Source organism: Thamnophis elegans, chromosome 1 (genome assembly GCF_009769535.1).
Source record: "Thamnophis elegans isolate rThaEle1 chromosome 1, rThaEle1.pri, whole genome shotgun sequence".
Taxonomy (NCBI): domain Eukaryota; kingdom Metazoa; phylum Chordata; class Lepidosauria; order Squamata; family Colubridae; genus Thamnophis; species Thamnophis elegans.
In genome coordinates this window covers 60454836-60477644 of record NC_045541.1, presented here as the reverse complement: position 1 = coordinate 60477644, position 22809 = coordinate 60454836, and the positions used below count along the sequence as shown (strand labels likewise).

Genomic DNA, 22809 nt, shown 5'->3' with positions numbered 1-22809 from the left:
TTCTATCTAAACTGATATCAATTTATATTCCAGTTATGGAAATAAATCATAGATTACCTACATTATAGCTATTAAATTGCATTTGCCTTCATGTACCCATAGTTCAAGCTCTTGCATTTAGCTTTCATACTTCAACCAATATTGTATCGATAAAAATACCATGATTTATTTTCTATGTTCTTTTATATTTCAAATGTTTTATTCATTTTCATTTTCAATTTTGTACATTCACTTATATACTGAATATTTGCAATAATAATAATATAAAAAAATAAAACCAACCTAAACACAACTCATCATAAACCCAACCTGTCGCTTTCATACACCCCTTCTTCTCCCCCTCCAACTTTCCTTTCTCCCTCCAACAATCACCCCTCCTACTTCCCTTTCCCCTCCTATCTTCCTTTCTCGCCTTCCTCACCCTCCTTCCCCTCTCATCCTCCTTACATTCCCCTCTTCCTCCCTCCTTACTTCTCCCTCTTCTTTTCCTCTACTTCTCACTTTGGTGCATTTCTCTATTCATTAATCTATTCAGTTACTAAAAATTGCGCTAAAAAGAAAAGAGAAGGAAAAAAAATAAAAAGAAAAAGAAAAAAAAGAGAAAAATAAAAAGAAAAGATAAGGAACAACAGTATACAAGTGTATTCTTCTTATTCTATATATTGAGACTATATCTCCACCCACCCACCCACCCCCAATAAGCCCCCCTCCCTAATCCCCTCTGACTTCCCAGGTCCCACACCCGGCACAGTTCACTACCATTCACCTTCTAGAATATCTTATAATCAAATAGATTAACAATAATAATGAAAATAAAATAAAAAGAACACTCCGAAAAATAAAAAAAAGAAAAAAATAAAAAAAATAAAAATCTTTTGCATTATGCTCAGCCTCCCATCATTCTTAAAATTTAAACAGTATAGATCATTCCATTTATATTTTGTCTTTGTCCCTTGCTTCTACCCCCATCTTCCTGTAGACTCTCCAAATAGCCTTTCTTAACCTTATATTCAGATAATAGTTTATACAAAAATCAATTTACCTTCAAATACAGAGCAGTCTAATCATACTTTCGCTACTCTTCTTCCTACCCCTCGTTTCTCATCTCCATTCCTCCCAAGCCAAAATTCCATAAGATTAGGATCTCGCTCTTCACTTTAAAATCCTGAGCTTTTTATGTTATACTTCAAGCATGTAAATCCGTAAAATGTGTGCCCAAAATCCATACCACTTCATTCAGTCCCAAGATCCCTTCATCGATATCCCGCTCCACCTTCCCTTCTGCCCCACTCCTCCCGACTCCATTCATCCCAAACCGCAATTCAAATAAATCTTGGTCTCCGCTTTCCTCACACCAGAAAACAATTCATGCGCAGTTTGGATTAAAATTCAAATAAGTCTTATAAAGATCCCATACAATATCTGTCCAAAATAAGCGATGCTTCTTTCCGTTCCTCATCGGTACACAGCTTTACCATTTCATACCAAACAGGAATCCTAAAATTTTAATCAATCCAAGAGTTTAAAAAGTATTTTAAAGACATCGCTGGATCTTTATTCTTTACTCTTCTGCCCTTCCGGAAAGAGAAGGCAACCCTCTGCCTTATAACCACGTGTCCCGCTGCTTTGAAGATATGGCTAAATCCTCAGTTTCCGCTCTTCTGCCTCTCCGGTAGGGGGAGAACAACTCCCTCCGTCTTGTAACCAAGTGAATTGCTGCTTGTCTTTCCTTCACCTTGTCTTTCCGCATTTCCGAGTGAGTCAGGAAGTCCCGCCTTCAGAGTTTTATAATAAAAGTCCCGAGCTTCTGAAACAGAATTGAGACGAAATCTTTGATTCTCGAATGTAACTGTGATTCCAACTGGAGCTTCCCATTTATACTGTATTTGGTGGTTTCTAAGCTCTTGGGTTAAAAAAGTATAGTCTCTCCTTGCTTGCAGCATCTGGAGTGGTATTTCTTTAAAGACAAACAAATCCTGCCCATCGATTCGCAGCCTGTTGTTGTAAAACTTTTGGATGATCGCATTTCTGGATTCTCTTGTGAAAAAGTATATAATTATGTCTCTTGGAAGCTGTCGCTGTTCTGCTACACACGAATTCTGGCGATAGATTTTTCGAATATTCCAATCAAAATTGAATCCCGGACTTCCCACCGCTTGACTGAAAGCCTCTACAAACGTCTGTTTCAAGTTCTCTCCTTTCTTTTCGGGCAGTCCTCTGACTCTTATTGCAAACGCCTTTCTGTTGTAATTTATCATTATAAGTTGTGTTTGAGTATCTCTAATCTCTTGTTGTAATGCTTGAATGTTGGAAGTCAAATTAGAATTAGCCTCCTCCAAAGTTTCCAGTTTAGTCTCCATTTCTTCGATATAATCTGTCAAAGTAGACATAGCTTCAAACATATCCATCTTTATTTGGGCAATCTTGGTCTGTATTTTGTCGCATAAATCCAGCACAAATTCTTTGATTTCTTGTTTAAAATCATTGAGTGTTTGAAAAAGAAGCTCCTGTGTTAAGGAATCTCCAGTAGGGGGTGTAGGAGGCAAGGGCAGCGATTTTCTAACAAGTTCTTTAAGCACATGCGAAGGGGAGCGTTTTGCCTGCTTAGACCTGGGAGGCATTATAGATAAAAGCTGAGAATAAACAGATAAACAGTATCTTCACCTGCTCAGTTCTCAATAAGTTATTTGTAGATTTTGCTTGTTAATGAGGAGCAGTCTCCGGGGAGATAGAGCCGGTTAATTACGTCATCAATCACCAACACAGTAAAAACGCCATTTTGTAGCACGATTGAACAAAGAAGCTTCAAAGGAAAATGAGGCTGGTGTTTAGATAGTTATAAAAAAAGGAACATCTCAGGAGTAAAACCCGCTCGTGTTAGTCTTAAGTAGCTTTAAGCAGTTTATCATTGTCCTGAGGGGGGGGGATCGCCTGTCTAGGGCTGCAAAAAAAAGCAGCTGAGAAGAACTGGCTGGAGATAAGAGCTCAGTTACGCTGGATCTTTTCTCCGTTCGCAGCCCAAAAAAAAGAAAAGGGGCTGTGAACTACGAATAAATCCTAGCACCTGAGCTTCTGCCTGCCCCTTTCTGCCAAAAAGGGATGATATCTATTGATCTTAATTAGATATACAGACCAGAACTCTGAGAGGACTCCGTTGAGCTCCTTCGGCGACAGCCTCCGCCCCCAGAAGTCGATTTATTTTCTATGTTCTGTCAGCCTCTGTTTTGCTGCTTGCTTTTCAGCTGCCATTGAAACGGGGAGGAAGGGCATGGTATTTGGGTGAGGGAAATAATCTGTACAGGAGGACTGTTTATTGGGAGTAGTTCTCACCACCGTCTGCGCATGTAGCAAGGAGGGGAGTTTCCTGCCAAGGCCAACTGTCCAGCATACCAACCTGATGATTTTTGAAGATGTCTCCCACCTGACAGCTGTGGAGATATTGATTGGACTATGGACTGGGGTTACCAAGGGGAGGGGAATGGGTCATGTATTGATATCTAATGCTTTTGCGCGCTTTTGCTCAGATCCAGCTTTGCTGCGAGGTGGCGCAGTGGTTAAATGCAGCACTGCAGGCTACTGCTAGATCAGCAGTTCAGCGGTTCAAATCTCACCGGCTCAGGGTTGACTCAGCCTTCCATCCTTCCAAGGTGGGTAAAATGAGGACCCGGATTGTTGGGGGCAATATGCTGACTCTCTGTAAACCGCTTAGAGAGGGCTGAAAGCCCTATGAAGCGGTATATAAGTCTACTGCTATTGCTATTGCTATTCTATTTACTTATAATCAGTAAAAGTACTCTTAATTCTGCAAAATGGAGTTGAGTGGTTTCTTTCTTGGTTATTAAGTGGAGCAGCATCTGACATTAAGCTGGATCTCATCTCGCACCCATCCCGGAGCTGACACCTTCCGAGGGGGGTGCACCCAAAACCTGAAGAATGTCCCACCAGGGCAGTGATCAAGAAGATGATATGGGAGCAGCTGCGTCCTCCTGCCCTTTGGAGCCGGAGCGAATGGCTGGCCTGCACTTGAAAAAATGATCCGTTCGACCCAGATGGACTTGGGGAGCACTGTTCCCTCTAAGGTGCGCGCGTGCGCGGCCGCGCACATGGAAAGAAATCCCCGCGCAGAAGTTTCTAACTTCCGCGCAGAGATTTCTACCAAAGCAAACGTGGGGAAGTCCTTTGCAGGCGGCTAGAACAGGCCGCCCGCAAAGGACCTCCCCAGACTTGTTTTTATGAGCCGCCAGTCCTCTTGCTTCTTCTCCTTCACCAGCAAAGCTCCCGCTGGCTTCCCGGCCCATGGCTTTGGCGTCTCTCCCTCCACGCGGAGCCCCTGAGCTGGCTCCCGCATTATCCCTCCCCCTTCCTCCTCTGCCGTGCTTTTGAGGCCACGGGAGCTAGTAGGAAAGCGGCCGAGCCCTCCGCCGCTTTCCTACTAGCTCCCGCGGCCTCAAAAGCACGGCAGAGGAGGAAGGGGGAGGGATAACGCGGGAGCCAGCTCAGGGGCTCCGCGTGGAGGGAGAGACGCCAAAGCCATGGGCCGGGAAGCCAGCGGGAGCTTTGCTGGTGAAGGAGAAGAAGCAAGAGGACTGGCGGCTTTGAAATGCAACCCCTGCCTTGGTCCCGCCGGCCGCGGATTTGATTCGGCGTAAGTGGGGGCCGAACACATGCTGAGCCGACTTTGCGCAGTGAGGCGGAGTAATTCAACCCCCCCCCCCAAATAACGTGTCTGTGTGTGTGTGTGTGTGTGTGTGTGTGTGTGTGTGTGTGAGAGAGAGAGAGAGAGAATTGGATCAAAATTGGTGGCCAAAGGAGTGGAGGGAGGGAGGGAGGGAGGGAGGGAGGGAAGGAAGGAAGGAAGGAAGGAAGGAAGGAAGGAAGGAAGGAAGCCCTGCCCCCTGTGAAAAAAACTGAAGATGGAGCAGTGAATGAATAAACCATAAAAGCAACAAACAGTTAATGCGTAAGTAAGCTGAGGAGGAAGTTCTCAACTAAGGAAGCAATATTAGAAAGAAATATAAAAAGCTCAATATGCCAAAACACTTATTTTAGTCTTCATTTAATTACTTGTATTGTAGTCTGATGTAACATCTTTTTAAAGTTAACGTTAGAAAAGATAGGGTACAAAACTTAAATAATAAAAAAATGTACATTCATTTTGAAAAATAAATGCAATACTTGATTAATTTCATATCTTTATTTAAAATAGTTTTGGCATGGCATATGATTTTATTGACTCAGTTGGAAATGATGTGGATGTTGTATCTGACTCTGAGGTATATATATTCTTACGTAACATAACATATAGCATATTGTCCAAACTTGCTAGACTATTTAATTGATCTTACTACTTTAAAGGGGGAGAATTTCATGATAAATTATTTTATTACATTTATGTTGCATTTATATATTATATTTATTACATTTATATTTCACATTATATATTTGTATTGTTATTTTAGTGTTTATTGTCAATTTTGATAGATATTATATTGATATATCAATACTGATTTTACTCATACTAAATAACAATTACTGCTATTATTTATCAGCATCAAATATTTACAGTTTTTAATATTGAGTTAGTCGTATTTTAGAATAATAGCATTATCTTTTAATAGGATAATTGGCAAAATCTAATTCACATGTGATGGGTTGCATTCCAAAGAATGTGAGAGGACAGGTTGCCTGCAAAATGCCAGGACCCAGGACCCTGTTGGTGCCATGTCTCTCTCTAGCCAATCTAACAATGTAAAAGCTGAGCAGAGAGCCTTTTTTTTCCCAGGGTGAGCGGAAAAGTATAGTGTTTGAGTGGCACTTTTCATGCCTGGCATTCATCGGGTTCAAACCTCGCTCGCAATTGGCGCTTGACGCTTGGAATGTTGCGCAAATGTCCAGCAGACGCGACAGCAGTTCAAACTGTGGCTCTCTTAGGTGCTCAGGCATGAAACTGTGCCGCTCACACACTGTACTTTTCCGCTCACACTGAAAAAAAATTAGAGGGAACATTGTTGGGGAGTGGGACGGAAAGAGGACCCCGAAGAACCTTTGACTGGAATTACGATGAGGAGACCCAGAAAACCAGTGGCTGACTGGCAGGACCCTGAGGAGGAGAACCTTATGATGTCCCAAGTGATGAAACTTTTTGAAGAGGCGTGGGAGAGACACCGAGCCTGTGAGAGCGTTATGGAGAGAGAAGCCACTCTCCAGGAAACAGAGGAAAAGTATTCAGAAACCTTGGCTGATCCGAGAGAAACTGGAAGGGCTGAAGGGGGAGCTGAACAAGATGACCCAGCGCCGACCCCGATCACAGCGGCTAGAAACATTCCAAGAGGCCCCCTCCCCCGCAGATGCCGGATGGCTAAGGTTCCTCCCTTAAGTGTAAAATATGGAGGAGAATAGAAAGACCTAGGGTTCTTCATTGTTTAAGTATGGAACTATATGCAAATGTATGGTGATGAACTGATTACTGATGAAGTGAAGGTAAAAGTTATTATGCTGGCTTTGGAAAATAAGGCAGCGGCATGGATGGTGGGCTTGCATAACGCTGATTCCCCACTGTTGAGAGACTATAATGGATTTATGGCCGCTTTGAGAAAACACTTTGATGATCCCCTCACAGAACGTAAAGCTAGAATTAAGTTCAAAACTCTTACCCAGGGGAAATGGCCAGTAGCTGATTATATACAAGAATTTCGTGAGCTATCAGCTTTTATGAGGGGTTGGTCTGAAGAGGCATTATTAGACCATTTCACTGATGGGTTAAACAAAGAGATTTACCGGCATTGTGTGAACCGGGGGCCTCCCTGTAGGCTGCAGCCCTGGTATGAAGCGGCTGCTGATGTGGAAATTGACCTGGCCAGGGTGAATTACCAGGGGGAGAGTGAGGGCGAAAAATCCCCGCCTGCCAAACCCCCCCAGGAGCCCTGAAAGGAGGAAGAAGTGGATCTGCAAGCAAACCCAAACCCTTCGTGTGTTTCTGCTGTGGGAAGGAGGAGCATCGTGCTGTTAATTGCCGCATCAAAATGGCCCAAAAGGTTCCCCCTCAGAGAGAGAAAAGACTGGAAAAACCTCCCAGCAAGAAGAAAGAACCTGCCCTGAAAGGGGAGGAACCATCTCAGTGTTTCAGCCCTGGTGAGAGGGGGGAGGAGACCCCTAGCTCTTCAGAAGAAACCGAATCTGACGATGAACACTGGGTAAGTTCCCGAACGGGGCCCATGACTATTCCAGTTGAGCTTAGGGTGCCATCTTCTGGCGCACAAGAGAAAATTCTAGCTCTTTTAGATTCCGGATGCACACGATGCATTATGAGCCCGGAAATAGTAGAAAAATTGGGATTGAAGCTGAAAACTTTAAAAATTCCAATCGCTTTTTGCCAATTGGATGGTTCTATTGCGGGAGGGAGCCCTGCTCATTTTGTTACTGAGCTTATTGAGATGTGGATGGGGACCCACCAAGAGACAATAAGTTTTATTGTAGCCCCAGCAATGGACCGGCCGCTTATATTGGGATTGCCATGGCTGCGTAAATGGAACCCACACATAAATAGTAGGAAGGGTTGGTTGCGCATCCGGTCTGCTACGCCCCCTGATAAGGATGAAGGGGTTCCAGAACCAAATAAAACAGACCCCAATCTAGCAGCCAGAGAGCAAGAAAAGATTGAGGGGGAGGAAAAGATCCCGAGAGAGTACTGGGACCTGAAAGATATTTTCAGTGAAAAATCTTCAGATAAATTACCCTCACACAGGCCCACCGACTGCAGCATTGATATTCTCCCTGGGGTGAAGCTCCCTAAACCTCAGAATTATTCAATGACTCCTAGAGAAATGGACGAATTGAGAAAATTCATTGACAAAAATTTGGAAAGAGGATTCATTGAACCTGCTAGGCCCCGAGTTGCAGCTCCAGTCTTATTCAGAGAAAAGAAAGATGGCTCCTTTAGTTAGTGTGTGAATTTTAAAAACCTGAACGGGGTATGTGTCCAAAATCTCTACCCTTTGCCATTAATGAAGGACATGCTGGCCCAACTGGGTAAAGGGAGGATTTTCACAAAGTTAGATCTACAAGAGGCCTATTACCGAGTCAGAATTAAGGAAGGGGATGAGTGGAAAATGGCGTTCAACTGCCCTCTTGGCTGTTTTCAATTTTGTGTTATGCCATTTGGACTACAGGGGGCTCCAGCCATCTTCATGCAGTTAATTAATGAAGTTTTGCATGACCACCTTTAAAAGGCGTAATGGTCTACCTTGATGACATCCTTATTTACATGGAAACATGTGAAGAACACGTGAAACTAGTTTGCACAGTACTAAAAAAACTTCGTGCAGCGGAACTGTATGCTAAATTGTCTAAATGTGAATTTCATCAGAAGGTGGATTACCTGGAATATCGCATCTCCCACAAAGGGATAGAGATGGACCCAGCAAAGGTCCAAGCAGTCACCGAATGGGCGGCCCCCCGCACCCGCAAACAGTTGCAAAGTTTCTTAAGCTTTGCTAATTTCTATCGCCAGTTCATCCCCTCTTTTGCTAAGATAGCTCTTCCCATAACTAACCTTCTGAAGTCTAAAGGTGGGACGAAACCCAAGCCTAGCAAGCCGCTGGATTGGACCATGGAATGTCAAGCTGCCTTCGAGAAGTTAAAGCAGCTTTTTGCAGAGGAACCAGTCCTCAAACACCCGGACATGGATGCGCCTTTTGTGGTTCAAGCTGACGCCAGTGACGTGGCTGTGGGGGCCGTATTGCTTCAAGCCAATAGTCAACGTAATTTACAACCCTGCGCATACACCTCTCGCAAACTAACTGACACGAAAAGACGTTGGGCCATTTGGGAGAAAGAAGCATTTGCTGTTCGTTGGGCTTTGGCCACGTGACGCCATTTTCTGGAAGGCGCCAAACACCCGTTCGAGGTGTGGACTGACCATAAGAATTTGGAAGCTTTGAGGACTCCCAGAAAACTTTCTCCTAAACAGATGCACTGGGCTCAGCATTTCAATCGGTTTAATTTCACCCTGAAATACATTCCAGGGGGAATTTTTTTTATGACTGATGCTTTATCCAGGCTTCCTCAATCAACTGCTCTAAACTCAGTGTGGTCCAGCCTGTCATTCCCGCGACAAGCCTCGCTGCTCCGGTTGTTACTAGGAATCAAGCACGTTCTCCTGTGTGCTGCTTGGGGAATCCAAGCATGGGTTAACTTTGTCCATTAGCCTTGAGACTGAGTTATGTAAATTGGTGACCACGCCTCCACTGGCCGGAAGGGCTCAGTTTTCTTAACTCAGTCCAGCCGACAAGACGTATATCAATTCTTCTCCAGACTTCTGGGACAAATTTATACTCTTTTTCTGGATTTCCTTGCAAGCACTGAGTCCCCTCAGGGAAAAGGGCGGCATATAAATCCCAATAAACTGAAACTGAAAACTGAAGCACGATGGACTTAATTGGTGGAACAGATTTACGATGGGGAGGCGACAGTTCGCTGTCTGCCAGTTCCCTCTATGGCTCCTTTTACCGCTCAGGTATTTCTCTTCCGTTTGGAGCCGTTTGGGGCTTGAGTTTTTCCCCCGCAGGCGTTTAGAGCCTTTGCAGGTGGCTGGGCGGCAGATCCTTTGTTCCTGCCAGCAGGGGGGTTTTCTTCCTCAGCTCGGAGCTTCGGCTGGCGTTAGCAATGAGATTAAGAGCCCCTGCTGTGTTAAGAGCCTCGGAGCCCTTAAATTGCCTGCCATTCGCGGCAAGGCTTCTCTTCTCTTGCCGCTGGGAGTTACCCGTTGTTCGCAGCGAGGTTTGCCTTTGCGGAAAGCCGATTGAATTAGGGCAGTGCGCCAGTGATCCCGGCATTATTTTCCCCCTGAGAGCCTAAAGGGACTGTGCTTGTGGCTTACGATTTGAATTTGGCGCTTGTTTGTTCGGCGCCATGCTGGGACCGTTTCTGACGCAGACACAGCTGAGACCAGGTGTTTCCTCTTCTTGCAGTTGCTGACTCATCGGCCCCTCCCAATTCCCTCACTTCGGCTTTGTGTGCCTTGGGGAGGAGTTGTTTTCCTGCTGCTTTGCTGGCCACGCGGTCTCTTTGCCTTACAGTGAACTCTGTGCTTTGTGCTTTTTGAGTCTTTTCGAATCTCAATTCATTGCAATGGCTGATCATTCTACTGTGGGAGGTACAGTTGAAACCTCTTCTGATAATCAGGGTGCTGCCCAAGCGGGGGTTAGTTCAAGGCCTGGCAGAGCCACCTCTAGGGCCACCAGTCAGAGGCCCAGGGAGACCTCCAGAGCTCCGGATAAGGGCCACAAAAAGAAGGATAAATCTAAAGCACCATCTAAAGCCTCTGGAGAGGGTAGAGTTTCCCCTCCCACGCTCTTACCTCAGCATATTTCACCAGCCCCACAACCTGCAGGTCTCCAGACCTGGTCTCCGGATCGTTCCTTGCCTATTATCCCTGAATCTGGGGCGGGGGGGGTTGGGGATCCAGCTCCCCACAGCACTGCCCGAGGCCCAGGCTATTCCAATATACTCTATGCCACGTGCTGGGCCCTCTGCCACATTTACTCCTACTGCTGCAGGCCTAAGGCCTATGGAAGGCTATGACCAGGGCCTATCCCCAGATATTTACCAAATGATATCTGCAGCTATATCCAGGGGGGTGGATGCTGAGCTGCTTCGGAGGAATCAGGCCCCGGTGGTGGCTAGCACCCAGGGTGGGCCTTCTCTCCCAGCTCCACAGGTGGATCTGCCTGATCTGCAGACAGGGCCTGTTTCCCCTCTTCCCTCTACTTATAGTGAGGATTCGGCCTTGGTGGAGGAAAGGGAGTTGATTGATAGGGAGTTCTCTGATGATGAAGGCCTGATCTTCTAGTCTGTTTCGGCCTACTCTATTTAAGTCCTTATTATTTAAAGCTAAGGCCACTACCCATATGGGAGAGGTAGCTCCCAAGGATAGTTCTGCTGTAGGCCTGGACACCACTGAACGCCTCTTTGCTGAGCCAGTTTCATTGCAGGAGATGATTCCTTCTCCAAAGCTTTTCATGGATCTCATTCAGAAGCAATGGGACCAGCCAACTGCAGTTACCCCTCCTAGCAACGGGGACAGGAAGCTGTACACTTCTACCCCTGATTTGGAGACCCTTTTGCAATTTTCAACTGTGGCCTGGGCTTTACGTGCTGCTACTGTGGCATCGTTCTTTAATAGGACCTTGGTGCTCTGGCTTAAGCAGTTGCAGGAGAGGCTAGCCCCTGATGAGGTGCGCCTTCACCAGGACGTTACTAAAATTATGGCTGCCTTGGAATTTTCGGCGGAAGCCACGCTTAATGCTGCTAAGTTTGCTTCTCGCGCTGTAGTCTCCAATGTGGCCTCCCGTCGCCTCTTGTGGCTCCGCCATTGGCAGGCTGACATTAAATCTAAATGGCACCTGGCATCCATACCCTTCAAGGGCGGGGCTTTGTTTGGCTCCATTCTCGATCCCATTCTCATAGAGACTAGGGACAAGCGCAAGGTCCTCCCTTCCTCGAGGGGGCGCAATACCAGATGACAGCAGCCATACAACATATGCCAGTCCTTTCGAGGCAGCTATTCCGGCTATGCAGCGGCCCCCTTTGTTCCCCATTACAACAGGGGCTTTCACCAGTCACAGGACCATGGCCAGGACTGTGGGGGGGGGGCAGAGATAGGGGACGCCAACAGCACCAGGCGCAATCCCACAACAGGAGATCCTTTCGTGGCTCGGGAAACCGGTCCTTTCGAAGGTACCGGTAACTTGCAGGGGGACGAGTCAGTGGGCGGGCGTCTGCTGGCCTTCGCTCATCAATGGGCGGAAACCACCTCAGATGCCTGGGCCCTTCAGGTGGTGAGGCTGGGCCTCACACTAGAATTTCTCTCCATTCCTCCAAGACGTTTCATCAGGTGCCCCGTTCCCAGGTGCTCAGTAAAGCGGCGCCTCATGGAAGCCGAAATAAATCATCTCATATCCATCAAAGCAATAGAACAGGTTCCCAAGGGGCAGGAAGGTCTAGGGTTTTACTCCATCCTATTTCTGGTGCCCAAAAGCTCAGGAGGATGGCGAGCCATTCTAGATCTGAAAAGACTCAATTGGTACATCAAGTACCAGAGGTTCAAGATGCAGTCGTTGAAAAGCATCCTGGCATCCATCCGCCAAGGCGACATGATGACATCAATCAACATCAAGGAGGCGTACCTCCATGTGCCCATTCATCTGGCCCATCGACGGTTCCTGCGCTTCCACTTTGCGGGCTGTCATTTCCAGTACAGGGCCTTGCCCTTTGGCCTCTCATCGGCGCCCCGCACTTTTACCAAGCTCCTGGCGGTGGTGGCGGCCTCCCTTCGTTCAGTTCCGGTGAGAGTGATTTGTTATTTAGATGACATCTTGGTACTGTCACCATCCCGGGACCAGGCCCTATGGGATCTTCAGGTAACGATGGACTCCCTGCGGAGGCACGGTTTTGTGCTGAATCTTCCCAAGAGCCATCTGCAGCTGACTACAACGCTGCTTCACTTAGGGACCGTCATCAATTCCGCCACTTGCCAAGTTTTCCTGTCTCTGGAAAGGCGACAGAGCATCCAACAGCTGGCTTCTCAAGTGTCAGCCTTGTGGCTTGTGCCCCTGGCTTTACTCTCTCAGCTGTTAGGGAAGATGATTTCTTGCATCAACATCGTTCCCTGGGCCAGGTTTCACGCACAACCACTCCAATGGTTCCTGCTTCCTTATCAGAGATCTCACACCAGTCATTCTCAGCTCAAGGTCCGTCTTTCACCCAAGGCCCTCAGATCACTCCGATGGTGGGCGTCCTCAAAGATTCTCAAGGGGTGTCCGTTCAGAGAGCCAGAACGTATCCAGGTTACGACGGACGCCAGCCTGTTTGGATGGGGCGGCCATGCCCTGGACAGAGTGGCACAGGGTCGCTGGTCGGACTGGGAGCTGTCCAACAGCATCAATTGGCTAGAGCTGCGGGCCATCAGACTGGCCCTGCGAGAGTTTCAGGACATTGTGACTCACAAGCACATGCTGATTTTGACCGACAATGTGGCCTCCAAGGCGCATGTCAACCGCCAGGAGGGCACGCACTCCAGAGCTCTCATGATGGAGGCAGAGAAATTGCATCATTGGGCAGAGTCCAGGCTGTTGTCCCTTCGAGCGGAACACATTTCGGGCTAATCCAACGTCCAGTTGGATTGGCTGAGCAGAGCCACAGTGGATCATGCGGAGTGGCAGTTACATCCAGACCTCTTCCAGCAGATTTCCCTCCGATTCGGCCGTCCGGTGGTGGACTTGTTCGCGCAACCTCACAATGCGCAACTGCCCCGTTTCTTCTCCAGGTATGTGACCCCCGGAGCGGAGGGTATGGATGCCTTGCGCAGCCCGTGGCCGGCCGGCCTCCTTTACGCCTTTCCGCCTCTTCCAGTGATCCCGGCGGTCATCCAGAAGATTCTGTCGGAACATGCGGAAGTCCTCCTGGTGGCTCCGATGTGATTCCGGCGGACCTGGTATGCCGACCTGGTGCATCTGTTGATCTCCCGCCCGTGGAGGATCCCGGACGATCAAATCCAGCTCCATCAGGGGGTCCTCATTCATCCGAACCCCCAGTTGCTACAATTAGCCGTGTGGCACGTGAGCGGACTATTCTGACAAACCTGCAGTATTCCAGCGAGGTCATCAGTACGATTCAGGCGCCCCGCCGACCTTCCACCACTCGAATTTACGAGGCTACTTGGCAGGCCTTCTGCAGGTGGTGCCGACGGGCTGAGGCAGACCCCCTCCAGGATTCGGTGCCCCGAGTGTTGGACTTTCTACAATCTGGTCTTAACAAAGGTTTGGCATCCAACACGCTCCGCAGGCATGTCACAGCTCTTGCCACGGTGATTGGGGGAGGTCAAGGACGCTCCTTGTCACAACATTCTCAAGTCAAGGCCTTCCTGAAGGGGGCAGCCAACATCCGGCCTCCGACCGTGCACCGCTACCCTACCTGGGATCTGTCATTAGTGCTCAGGGCACTTATGGACTCTCCTTTCGAACCTATTTCTTCCATCAGTCTTCGACTATTGACTCTTAAGACAGTGTTTTTGGTGGCGATTACATCAGCCAGGTGGGTTTCCGAGCTGGCGGCTCTTTCTGTTCTAGCAGATCTTTGTATATTCCACCCCAGCAGGGTTGTTCTCCGCTTGGACCCAGCCTTTGTACCAAAAATCAACATGCTGTTCCACAGAGCTCAGGAACTCATCCTTCCGGACTTTTGTCCCAACCCTTCTCATCCGCAGGAGCGCCAATGGCATTACCTGGATGTGCACAGGGTTCTTCGCCACTACGTGAAGCGTACAGCATCCTTCCGACGGTCTGAGGCACTCTTTGTTTCATTTCAACCATCTTGAAAGTTGGTTGACAGAAAGTTTCTTCTCATACGATAGGACGGTGGTTGAAGGTGTGCATCGCCCTTGCTTATGACAGTCAATCCCGGCAGGTTCCCAGGCGCATCACCCCTCACTCTACCAGGAGTGCGGCCACCACGGCGGCCTGGGCCGCGCAAGCCTCAGTGGAAGAGATCTGTAGAGCAGCCACCTGGTCTACACCAGTGTTTTTCAACCACTGTGCCGCGGCACACTAGTGTGCCGTGACATAGTGTAAGGTGTGCCGTGGGAAAATTACTTTATATATAGTCAATATAGGCACAGAGTTAATTTTTTTTAACATTTTCTAATGGTGGTGTGCCTCGTGATTTTTTTCATGAAAAAAGTGTGCCTTTGCACAAAAAAGGTTGAAAAACACTGGTCTACACTATCACCATTTATCAGACATTACAAGGTTGATGTGTATGTCTCGGCTGAGGCGTCCTTCGGGCGGCGTGTATTGCAACAGGTGCTCCCCCCTGCGGGGGGGCCTGGCCAGCCTGGTTCCCACCCTGGACCTTAATTGCTTTGGCATGTCCCATGCTTGGATTCCCCAAGCAGCACACAGGAGAACAACCGCTGGACTTACCTGAACGGTCCTTCTATGTGTGCTGCGAGGGGAATCCAAACCCACCCCCAGCTGCGGCTGGCCAGGGTGGTCATGTCTTCAAATTCATTATCTTCATTGATATGTACCGCTTTATGTCAGATGTTATTTGCTTATGACTTGCGTTTCTTCCTGAATATGTTTGTATGCCTTTTGGCTACGGCCTTTCTTACTACTGTTATTGTTATGTTATCATTGTTCTTCTTGTTATACATCAATAAACGGCTGACTTCGTACGAAACTGAGCCCTTCCGGCCAGTGGAGGCGTGGTCACCAATTTACATAACTCAGTCTCAAGGCTAATGGACAAAGTTAACCCATGCTTGGATTCCCCTCGCAGCACACATAGAAGGACCGTTCAGGTAAGTCCAACGGTCGTTCTAAAGTAGAGATGTCTCAGGATTTTCTTTCCAACCTGAAGAAAGCCCTCCCTGATGATGATTGGTTCCGGCAGCACATGAATAAATGCACTATGAGAGATGAGTTCCCCTGGATTGGGGCGAAACTTTACGTTCCTGCATCTCTTAGACTCATTGTTCTTCAGCGGGCTCATGATTCCCGAATGGCAGGGCATTTTGGTTTCATTAAAACGCTCCATCTCTTCAAGAGACAGTTTTGGTGGCCTTCTTTGAAAAAAGACATTGAACAATATGTTGCCAGTTGTCCCATTTGTGCTGCTGCTAAACGCCCGCCGGGAAAACCGCAGGGATTGCTCCAAGCTGTAGCTCGCCCTGTCGCCCCTTGGAAGAAGATCTCTATGGATTTCATCGTTGAAGTTCCTGAGAGTTAGGGACACACTGTTATCTGGGTTGTTACCAACTTGTTCTCCAAGCAGGTCCATTTCATCCCTTGCTCCAAGATTCCTTCTGCTAAGGCTCTTGCTAAGATGTTCATCTCCCACATTTACCGCTTTCATGGGGTGCCCGACCGCATCATTTCGGACAGAGGTGTGCAATTCACCTCCGTTTTCTGGAAGGAATTTCTGAAGCGGATTGGCTCCGCCCAGGGATTTGGTTCCACCCACCACCCTCAGACTAATGGGGCTTGTGAGAGGACTAATTCTGTACTAGAACAATATTTACGTTGTTTCATCAACTACCAGCAAGATGATTGGGTGGATTTATTGCTGCATGCGGAGGTGGCTTATAATAATTCTGTGCACAGCAGCACTGGGTTCACACCTTTCCGTGTAGTGTTTGGCCAGGATTTTGTATCCATTCCTGAGGTTCCTCGTGAGCAGTCCCAAGTGTCGTCACTGTCCGAGTGGAGTGACCGCCTTCGCCGCGCTTGGCCTTTAGCTCTCCAAACTTTGGATGCTGCGCATCGCGCTCATAAGAAACAAGCTGATAAGAAGCGGACTAAGCCGTGTGATTACAAAGTTGGTGATCAAGTTTATTTGTCCACCAGATTTCTTCAAACTCCCCAAAAGTCGAAGAAGTTGGGGCCTAAGTATGTTGGCCCGTTTCCCATTGTCAAAGTCATCAACCCTGTTTCTGTCTGGCTGCAGCTGCCTAAACACCTCAACCGGGTTTACCCTGTTTTTCATGTTAACCTCCTGAAACCTATCTGCACTTCATCGTTGCGTCTGCCTATCCCTCCTGCACCCGCTCCGCTTTTGATTGAGGGTGAGCAACATTTCGAAGTTCGCGAGATTTTGGACTCTCGTAAATGCCGGAACTGTGTCCAATACCTGGTGGCTTGGAAGCATTTTCCCCCCTCTCACACCGAATGGGTTGACGGGTCCCATGTTCGGGCCTCTCGTCTACTCCGCAAGTTCTATTCTACTTATCCTGACAAGCCCTGATTTGGCCATTCTCCTAAAAAAAAAATCTCTCTTCTCTCTCTCTTCCTCTCCCCTTTTCCCCTTTCATGTCTTGTTTTTCATCTGTTTGTTTGTGTTTTCTCGTTTCTGCAAGTCTGACCACCCTTTTCTGGAGGAGGGCTGGATGTCAGCCTCTGCTTTGCTGCTGCTTTGGCTGCCATTGAAACGGGGAGGGGGGCATGGTATTTGGGAGTGGAATCATTCATGTGCTGGAGGAAGTTTCTAGATGCTGAACTGACCACCTTACTGCGCATGTGGAGGAGGGGTGTTTCCCGCCAAGGCTAACGGTCCAGCATTCCATCCTGGTGATGCCTTTCGAAGTTATCTCACACCTGACATTTGGGGGAAATATGATTGGACTGTGCACGGGGATGCCAAGGGGAGGGGAATGAATTATACATTATATTATTAGCTTTCACGCCTAATTAACCAGACTCAGCTTAGCTTTGCAACTGTTCATTTATAATTAGTAAAAGTACACTTGATTTCAATACAAATGGAGTCCAGTGGTTTTCTTCCCTGATTACTGAATGAAGTGATGCTGACAGATAGGCTCCGCCCAGGGCTTAAGCTCCGCCCACCATCTTCAAACTAAAGGGGCCTGTGAGAGGACTAATTCTGTGTTGGAACAGTACCTCCGATGTTTCATCAATTACCAACAAGAAAATTGGGTGGAATTATTGCCTCATGCTGAAGTGGCGTATAATAACTCAGTGGACAGCTGCACAGGATTTACACCCTTCAAAATAGTGTACGGACATGATTTTGTGCCTATCCCCGAGGTGCCTCGAGAAAAACCACAAGTGCTGTCCCTTTCCGAGTGGAGTGACCAACTCTGGAAAATGTGGCCTTTGGCATACCGAGCGCACATCGTGCACATAAAGGACAAGCGGATAAAAAGAGAACGAAGCCAATGGATTATAAAGTTGGTGATCGTGTATATTTATCCACCAAGTTTCTCCAGACCTCTCAAAAGTCTAAGAAATTGGGTCTTAAGTATGTTGGCCCATTCCTGATTGTCAAAGTCATAAACCCTGTGTCCATACGTCTGGAACTGCCTAAATATCTCAACCATGTCTACCCGGTTTTTCATGTCAATCTTCTGAAGCCAGAACATACTTCTCCATTGCGTGCCCCTTTGGCGGCTCCACCTGCCCCACTTCTGATTGAGGGTGAGCAGCATTTTGAGGTTAAAGAAATTTTGGACTCTAGAAAACATAGAAACCGCGTTCAGTATCTTGTTTCATGGAAACACTTTCCTTCCTCTCATGCTGAATGGGTCGATAAGTCCCATGTGCGGGCTCCTCGACTACTCCGTAAATTCTACTCTACCTACCCAGACAAGCCTTGACCTCGATTGACATTTCCTTTTTCCCTTCCCTTTTTCTTTTATATTATGTTGTTCGTCTGTGTGTGTTTTTTCGTTTCTGCAGGGATAATGTCCTTTTTCTGGAGGAGGGCCGGATGTCAGCCTCTGTTTTGCTGCTTGCTTTTCGGCTGCCATTGAAACGGGGAGGGAGGGCATGGTATTTGGGTGAGGGAAATAATCTGTACAGGAGGACTGTTTATTGGGAGTAGTTCTCACCACCGTCTGCGCATGTGGTAAGGAGGGGAGTTTCCCGCCAAGGCCAACTGTCCGGCATACCAACCTGATGATTTTTGAAGATGTCTCCCACCTGACAGCTGTGGAGATATTGGATTGGACTATGGACTGGGGTTACCAAGGGGAGGGGAATGGGTCATGTATTGATATCTAATGCTTTCGCGCGCTTTTGCTCAGATCCAGCTTTGCTTAGCTTCTATTTACTTATAATCAGTAAAAGTACCCTTAATTCTGCAAAATGGAGTTGAGTGGTTTCTTTCTTGGTTATTAAGTGAAGCAGCATCTGACATGTTCTTTTAAATTTTATTTAATTGTATAGGAAAAAGAAAAACGGGGGGGGGGTGTCACAGAAATACACATCTTTCAAGTACTAAGCAAAATCAGCTTGACACACATATCCATGCCTTCTTATTCAATTATTTTAATTTAAATGAGCATAATAATAGGAAAGAAATAGAAACCTGAACTTATACAATTCAAATGTATAAATAGTCTATATTAAGCAGTATTAATGATAAATTAAAATCCACTTCAATAGAAGTCAAGAGACTGCACAACTATACTGGTTTGTATCACAGATAAAGCAAGATAACTACTTATTAGAAAGTAAGTGCCATTAAGACAACACTTGGATGAATCAGTCTATGATTAACTCAACAAGCTTCCATTCAGCTGACATTCTGGCAAGATGACTAAGAAATCAGTCTGCAATTTGGCTAGCAGACAATGTGTTTAAATCTGTTCAGTGTGGCTGACTGCACTCTTTTAAAGTACGTTTATTCAACAGAATAAGCATTTTTATTCAGAATAAATCTTAAGAGTATGAATGTGTCAGGTTCGGTAGAACCTCAGAATGTTAGATGATATATTGTTTGAAAATAAAACAGAGGTTCTTCTCTACTCCAGAGTCTGTAAGCTAGAGAGGATTAATTCACTAGACCAAGCTAGTCATGGTGATCAAAAGATTGCACTCAATTATTTTAAAAATGACCCATGCTGCATCAAGTGTTACTATTTTTGCATACTGAACTATTTACATTGTACATGAGCAGGAGCTACTGCACATCTAGATAACTTTTAGCCTGAAGCAGTCATGATGGTTGTCAGAATCAAGTATTTGTTCATATTACTATTCTATGCCTGAATTCATACAACACCTAGCTAGAAGTAGCCAATCACAGCCTAGCCTATCAAATTGGTGAAAATTTTATTTCTTTATTTCTTTGTTTGTTTACTTACTGCCTTTACTATTTTGACACACAACTAAAGGCAGGAAGCTAACATACATAATACTCCCTTTTCTTCCTATTTTACCCACAACAATTACCCCTGTATGGTAGGCTGAGCTGGGAGTGACTGGCCCAAAGTCACACAGTTGGCTTTTATGTTAAAGGAGGCCTAGATCAAGGTGGCGCAGTGGTTAAATGCAGCACTGCAGGCTACTGCTAGATCAGCAGGTCAGCGGTTCAAATCTCACCGGCTCAGGGTTGACTCAGCCTTCCATCCTTCCGAGGTGGGTAAAATGAGGACCCAGATTGTTGGGGGCAATATGCTGACTCTCTGTAAACCGCTTAGAGAGGCCTGAAAGGCCTATGAAGCGGTATATAAGTCCACTGCTATTGCTATTACTGTCTCCTGGTTTCTAGACCAGCACTTTAACCACTGCACCAAATTGCCTCTTCATGTGGATTAATGCCACCCATGTTGTTAGTATATGGTACAATGTGTCATGAAAATCCAGACAATTTGGCTAATTGAGTAAAGCACAATTCAGTTAATCATGGGTAAACATATGGCACAAATATAGTTCATCTGCGCTGCCATGTGTGGTGGAGGGTTGGCATAACAGCTGTTATAGCTTGGGTATGTATACCACTGGCATGTTAAGCGGCCTATACGTATGTAGGCTTTGGCTGCAAAAAGTGTGATTTGCAAGGAGCAGGGAATCTAAGAATAAACAGTTGATTAGACTCATAGCTCACCAGAAGAAAAGATTATTGACTTCTTTATCTTTCCAGACCTCATTGCTTTCCTTTCTGTCTATGACTTTGCTTGATACAACCAAAAGAAAAGGCAACTAGAGCTTCCTTTCTCTCCTAGGAATCCTGGTCATAATCGTTGGTTTTTCTTCCATGGGAAATCAGATATTTGTAAGCAAGATCATGGGCGGGAGGCGGGGAGGGAAGCCTTTTGCTTTTGTCTTCCTCATGCAGTTCAAGACTATAAGATTATAAAGGAGGAACGAAAGAGGAATGCCACTGGTATTGCAGGAATGAACACATAACTGTGGTTTCCATATTAGTAATGGATGGGGTCCTTCAGGCTGAAATAGTTAAGTAGCAAATTGGCTAGCTCCCATTCAAAGGGCATTTATATTACAATAAACTGGATTTTGAGGTAAGTATTCCCATTTTTTCTGTTTTTTTAATTGTACTGTATATTGCCTTGTATGTCTATTTATGTATGTCAGTATGTTTATCTCCAGATCAGGTATCATTGTGTGATTTAGCCTCTTGGGAGTGAGAAATGGCTCTTTTGCCATCTCTCATTGGCAAATTACCATTGTCTCTTCTACTATGCAAACAGGTCCTTTCCACTCTGGCCCAGGTAGTACCTACCTATATATATCTTGCTTTACACAGGAACGGTTCATGGTAAGCAAACACTGGTACACTTCATGCATCTTCAAAGAAGAATATTAGAATTCATTGATTTCCCTTCATTCTAAAGCATAACAAGTAATTCCCAATTACAGTATTTACTAAATCTGAAGAAATCAAAAGACATGCAGAGGAGCAGTTATGGCTAAGTTGATGTCATTAGCATTTCTTTCCCCCCATTAAAAGTTCAAAATATTTAAATGCATTTTCAAGGTTCCTCATATGAAAGAGAAATAGTAACTATTAACCTTTGCTGCAGAGGAGGCTATGAATAAAGGCAGGGTGAGGGGAGGAATTCTTCCCAATGCCAAAGGTGCAGTCTTTAATGACTTTAGGCCAGTCACTATCTCTCAGGGCAATTTCACAGGCTGTTGTGAGGAGACCACTGTATTATTTTGGGCTCACTAAGGTGGACATACAATTGTGGGAGAGAACATATTATAGACTCCCGCCTCCCAAAAAAAACTTGTAAAGGGTATTCATCTTATTTCAGATATACACATAGAATCCCAATGCTTCCTTTTAAAAACTGCTGACGCACACACACAGAGACAACGTTGCTTCAAAATAATTTCACCAGAATTGAATTCGAAAGATCAGCCTGTCTAATCTGACTCCCTTAAAAAAAATTACATGGAAGGATTGATTATGCTATCATTTCCAGACAGCAAAACCTTGCGATCTGCAGCAGTTTGGGTTAAAATGTCTCTGGAGGACACCAAGTTAAAGAAGAGAGGGGAGGTTTCTCTTAAAGCAAATAACCCAGCCACGCAGGTGCTCCGACTAGCTTTTTGTAGGCTGTGCGGACTTAACACAGGTGAGAGATTCCCGATTTTCTCCTGCTTTGAATAGGCTTGCAGGAAAGGATGGCGAAGTCGCATGGTCTGTTCATGTGGGTGGGGGGGGAACCCGATTCTTTTTCAATCAAACCCACGCTTACCTGTTCCCGCAAGATTGGCAAGCCCTGGAAAACGCCGGTTATATCGCCCCACCTTGGGGTAGGACCGGAGCGCCGAGGACAGATGCTCTCTTGTCCCTCCGCCTCTCCGCGGGAAGATAGCGCCGTCCCTGTTCCCGAACCGCTCCCTTTCTCTTCTGAGGGGGAGTCGAGGTAGTTCGGAAAGGCGAAAGACCTCTTCCCCCCTTCGTATTTGATACCGATCGGAGGGAGAGGTGCCCGATCGATCCTTTTTCAAGGAGGACCGGGCGCTCCCCGCTTCGAGCGGCTCTTCTTCTGCCCTGAAAGGAACGGGGTTTGCATTGCTTCGCCGGGTTCGAAATCTGGGGAGAAACCGATGATCTAGCGCTCCACCACCGCCCCTCTCCCACTTCTTTTGATATTATCGGGGTGGGGATCCGGCTCACGGATCGCGAACTGTATAGAATAGAATGGGCGGAGGTGGGGGATCTATTTACCCACGCCTGCCACCTCCTCCTCCCGTCTCAAGTAGGGAGCGGAGGATAGCGGAGACAAGACCTTTTGTTGCTTGCAAGGGAAAAAAGGGGAGGGGAAAGAATGAGGATTGTGTTCTTGCGACCCCCCCTTTCTCCCCCCCTCCCTCTCATGCAACGAAAAGCGCAAACCCGTTCGCGTGCCAAGAGCCTGCATTGAGCAAGAGACGCCCCCCTCCCACCTCCGTCGCAGGCGGGTGGGCGTGGCAGGGAGAAGGCCGCCACTGTACACAGTACGCTATTCCAGAGGCAGCGTTCCGATTTCGAAAGAGGGCG

The 22809-nt window shown here is 46.7% G+C and overlaps 1 protein-coding gene across 3 annotated transcripts in view; it reads right to left on the bottom strand.

Moving 5' to 3' along the window:
- TMEM169 (transmembrane protein 169) overlaps window positions 1-22756 on the bottom strand; it is a 32737-nt gene extending 9981 nt beyond the window's left edge. For 2 of the 3 annotated variants that reach the window (XM_032217002.1, XM_032217019.1), the window contains exon 1: window positions 22022-22756. The gene's annotated coding sequence lies outside the window, so the exon portion shown is untranslated. Of the gene's footprint in view, window positions 1-21039; window positions 21105-22021 lie in introns of all 3 variants that reach the window. The other variant, XM_032217010.1, reaches the window with a different exon arrangement.
- Between the last annotated feature and the right edge of the window lie 53 nt (window positions 22757-22809).